This window comes from Caretta caretta, chromosome 26 (assembly GCF_965140235.1).
Source record: "Caretta caretta isolate rCarCar2 chromosome 26, rCarCar1.hap1, whole genome shotgun sequence".
Taxonomy (NCBI): domain Eukaryota; kingdom Metazoa; phylum Chordata; order Testudines; family Cheloniidae; genus Caretta; species Caretta caretta.
The window spans coordinates 20,887-25,608 of record NC_134231.1 but is presented as its reverse complement, the minus strand read 5'-3'; the positions used below and the strand labels follow the sequence as shown (position 1 = coordinate 25,608).

Here is a 4,722-nt window from a genome sequence, read left to right as displayed (position 1 = left end):
ATTCCGCGGAGGGTCCTGACTACTTCTCTCTGACCGTGTGAAGACATCGCCGTACGGCTGTCAACCTATGGGAGCCAAGGCCGCCGTGTATAAAGGACAGGAGGATCTCAAGAGCGGGAGCGGCTGTCAAAGTTAAGTCTGTGCCGAAGGGTTCGATAGTCGGAAGTATCTGTGCCGTAGAGGCTCCCTGTTTAGGGGCGGGAGTCCTGTGAACTCTCTCCCCAGTCTGAATGGGCACGTGAGGAGTGGGCGGGAGATGGTTGTGGGGAGGGAGCGTGCGTTTCCCCCGAGGGAAGGTCCATCGCTGGCAGAGTGACCTGTCTGTAACTAGAGATGCTCAGTTCTCCCTTCTTCTCTCGTACGTGGCACTGGGTTCGCATCACCGGTCACCGCTTCCACCTTGCTTTCTCCTCTTCGTGGTGGTGGTTTCCGAGGAGGATGTGAGCATCCTAGTTAGCGACGGGTCCCAACTGTGGTGGGAGACGTGGGGGCCACCAGTATGTGGATGAGCGTGTTTGGGGTGGGTGGGCGCTTCTCTGAGGGGGGTGTAATGTGTGGTAGGCGTTCCTTCCGTTCGGAAAGCAGTATGCTGGTGAGATCATGTTTCAGGTCGCGTAGTTGGGCGCTTTGTGAGCCGGTTTGCAGTCAAGCTTTGTTCGTCTTTGCAGGCGCGTCCAGATCCTGCACCGTGTCGTGTCATTCCGCGGAGGGTCCTGACTACTTCTCTCTGACCGTGTGACGACATCGCCGTACGGCTGTCAACCTATGGGAGCCAAGGCCGCCGTGTATAAAGGACAAGAGGATCTCGAGAGCGGGAGCGGCTGTCAAAGTTAAGTCTGTGCCGAAGGGTTCGATAGTCGGAAGTATCTGTGCCGTAGAGGCTCCCTGTTTAGGGGCGGGAGTCCTGTGAACTCTCTCCCCAGTCTGAATGGGCACGTGAGGAGTGGGTGGGAGATGGTTGTACGGAGGGAGCGTGCGTTTCCCCCGAGGGAAGGTCCATGGCTGGCAGAGTGACCTGTCTGTAACTAGAGATGCTCAGTTCTCCCTTCTTCTCTCGTACGTGGCACTGGGTTCGCATCACCGGTCACCGCTTCCACCTTGCGTTCTCCTCTTCGTGGTGGTGGTTTCCGAGGAGGATGTGAGCATCCTAGTTAGCGACGGGTCCCAACTGTGGTGGGAGACGTGGGGGCCACCAGTATGTGGATGAGCGTGTTTGGGGTGGGTGGGCGCTTCTCTGAGGGGGGTGTAATGTGTGGTAGGCGTTCCTTCCGTTCGGAAAGCAGTATGCTGGTGAGGTCATGTTTCAGATCGTGTAGTTGGGCGCTTTGTGCGCCGGTTTGCAGTCAAGCTTTGTTCATCTTTGCAGGCGCGTCCAGATCCTGTACCGTGTTGTGTCATTCCGTGGACGGTCCTGACTACTTCTCTCTGACCCTCACGTCAGTGTATGGGAGCGAAGGCCCGTGTACAAAGGACAAGATGAAGTCGAGAGCGGGAGTGGCTGTCAAAGTTAAGTCTGTGCCGAAGGGTTCGATAGTCGGAAGTATGTGCGCTGTTGAGGCTGCCTGTTAAGGACTAGCAGAGTTTACAGGACTCCCACCCTTTAAGTGGTGCGTGAGGGAGCTTATTGTACAGAGGGAGTGTTTGTTTTTCGTGGAGGAAGGTTGAATGCTGGCAGAGTGAGCTGTCTGTAACTAGAGATGCTCTGGTTTCAGTTTTTGTCTCTCACACAGCAGTGGGTTTGCATTAGTGGTCCCCAGTACGTTGTTTCCTCAGGAGGATGTGAGCATCTCAGTTAGCGATGGGCCCAGTCAGGGTGGGAAAAGGCCATGAGTATTGTGTAAATTTTGAGTATGTTTTCTTGTTTATTGTAACCAAATAGAAGTAGTTGGTTGCTCCTTCATTGTGGGTAGGAATGCGTCAGGGCTGTTTTGGCTTGTTAAATGCCACAACGCCAAACTCACTTTCCTAAACTGACATATTCATCAATAATGTGGCATTTATTCTTCGTGTGCTGCAGGGGCATCCAAGTCCAGAACGAAGGGAATGGCCTGTGGCAAGGTGCGGAAGTACTCGTTTCCGAAAATGGAAGTGGATTTGACATCAGGTTTGCAAGTTACGTATGGTTATTGATCATGGTAGCCTTCTCGGTGTGTTGTATGTTGAAGATGGGAAATACGTTTCACTGGGTGTACGTCAGTGGGAGTTTTCCTGTGTTTGGTTTAGAAATGAGATGTTTCGCACATTCAACAGGTGCAGAACAAATGAAAACCTGTGTTTGATTTCCCATAGGAAGGTATATCTGTTCCTGTGGTCCGAAGATAGTGGTGTCAGCGGAGAAGACTGCGGTGTGCTTCCTTTGGAAGAATTGGGGTTCGATCGTATATTTTCTGGGTTGTGATCAGAAGGGTCCTCTGGTTGATGGCTAGAACGTAGTAGAGCAGCGGGGCTGGTGTCACTGTGTTCTGGTATGTAGCAGAACTACCAATATCATGAAATGGCATTTTCGTCACTTGTGCAATCCGAATTGTAGAGATTGGGTTTATTCTTTGGGTCAGTTGTGCGAAGCAGTTCCTATAATTACTTGCACAAGATGTAACCTTCTCCTGCAAGGAGTCGGTTGTTTGACGGCTAGAACCTTTCCAGTGGCAAAGTCATCAGAGGACAGCATTAGGGGTTGTATCATTGTCTTGGGCATTTGGAAGTGTTTGTCAAGTGTTTCAGTATTGTTGTGCATGCTGTATTCGTAGAACCATAATGTAGATCGTGGGGTGTGGTTGGATGACTCATGTAGTCATCCATGTCATAGTGTTCTAAATCACTGCAGTGATTTAGAAACCATGGTGCAGTCAAACAGCCAGAAGGCTGATGTCGTTACCAATGTGTCAGCCTTTTGGCTGTTTTGCTGCACTGCATCATGGTCAGGACTGTCCTGGACAGTCTTTGAGTTAACTTTGTGCATGTGGAGGTGCTGCTGAGGGAGTATTCCGGCTAGTTGACATGCGAGGTACGGTTGAGCCCCATTCCCAGCTGTGAGAATATGTGCAAGCTTGTCTATAGGTGATGTTTTGAAGTATATGGAAATGAAATGCAAATGTTGTAATATGCATACGTTTGTATAATCGCCACATCAGGAGCAACAAGTACATAACATAATCTGTGGCATTGAATATGTATGCCATACCGCATAGTGTGTTACATGTGCAAGCTGTTAATGTAGGGGATGTCTCGTCCAGTCAATAAAAGCACTGTGTTGCTGAATAAAGAATCTGGTGTCCTGTGGTCTGTTGCCTGATCTGAAAAGAGCTCGTAACGAGTCCTGCGAAGTGTGTGTCAAAAGGGGGTAACCTGTGCTGAAACGGAAGGTAACGTACCGGGGTTAGGGTTCTGGTTCGGGTTTAGGGTTCTGGTTCGGGTTTAGGGTTCTGGTTGTAGGGTTTTAGGGTGTTGTTGGGTTAGGGGTTAGGGGTTAGGGGTTAGGGGTTAGGGGTTAGGGGTTAGGGGTTAGGGGTTAGGGGTTAGGGGTTAGGGTTAGGGTTAGGGGTTAGGGTTAGGGTTAGGGTTAGGGTTAGGGTTAGGGTTAGGGTTAGGGTTAGGGTTAGGGTTAGGGTTAGGGTTAGGGTTAGGGTTAGGGTTAGGGTTAGGGTTAGGGTTAGGGTTAGGGTTAGGGTTAGGGTTAGGGTTAGGGTTAGGGTTAGGGTTAGGGTTAGGGTTAGGGTTAGGGTTAGGGTTAGGGTTAGGGTTAGGGTTAGGGTTAGGGTTAGGGTTAGGGTTAGGGTTAGGGTTAGGGTTAGGGTTAGGGTTAGGGTTAGGGTTAGGGTTAGGGTTAGGGTTAGGGTTAGGGTTAGGGTTAGGGTTAGGGTTAGGGTTAGGGTTAGGGTTAGGGTTAGGGTTAGGGTTAGGGTTAGGGTTAGGGTTAGGGTTAGGGTTAGGGTTAGGGTTAGGGTTAGGGTTAGGGTTAGGGTTAGGGTTAGGGTTAGGGTTAGGGTTAGGGTTAGGGTTAGGGTTAGGGTTAGGGTTAGGGTTAGGGTTAGGGTTAGGGTTAGGGTTAGGGTTAGGGTTAGGGTTAGGGTTAGGGTTAGGGTTAGGGTTAGGGTTAGGGTTAGGGTTAGGGTTAGGGTTAGGGTTAGGGTTAGGGTTAGGGTTAGGGTTAGGGTTAGGGTTAGGGTTAGGGTTAGGGTTAGGGTTAGGGTTAGGGTTAGGGTTAGGGTTAGGGTTAGGGTTAGGGTTAGGGTTAGGGTTAGGGTTAGGGTTAGGGTTAGGGTTAGGGTTAGGGTTAGGGTTAGGGTTAGGGTTAGGGTTAGGGTTAGGGTTAGGGTTAGGGTTAGGGTTAGGGTTAGGGTTAGGGTTAGGGTTAGGGTTAGGGTTAGGGTTAGGGTTAGGGTTAGGGTTAGGGTTAGGGTTAGGGTTAGGGTTAGGGTTAGGGTTAGGGTTAGGGTTAGGGTTAGGGTTAGGGTTAGGGTTAGGGTTAGGGTTAGGGTTAGGGTTAGGGTTAGGGTTAGGGTTAGGGTTAGGGTTAGGGTTAGGGTTAGGGTTAGGGTTAGGGTTAGGGTTAGGGTTAGGGTTAGGGTTAGGGTTAGGGTTAGGGTTAGGGTTAGGGTTAGGGTTAGGGTTAGGGTTAGGGTTAGGGTTAGGGTTAGGGTTAGGGTTAGGGTTAGGGTTAGGGTTAGGGTTAGGGTTAGGGTTAGGGTTAGGGTTAGGGTTAGGGTTAGGGTTAGGGTTAGG

At 50.6% G+C, this 4,722-nt stretch overlaps 1 long non-coding RNA gene across 1 annotated transcript; it reads left to right on the top strand.

The window, feature by feature from the left end:
* Nucleotides 1-577: 577 nt before the first annotated feature.
* Nucleotides 578-3,079, top strand: LOC142070154 (uncharacterized). Its single transcript, XR_012666131.1, has 3 exons — nt 578-829; nt 2,018-2,104; nt 2,290-3,079. It is a non-coding gene; the product is annotated as an uncharacterized LOC142070154 (long non-coding RNA).
* The last annotated feature ends 1,643 nt before the right edge of the window (nt 3,080-4,722 follow it).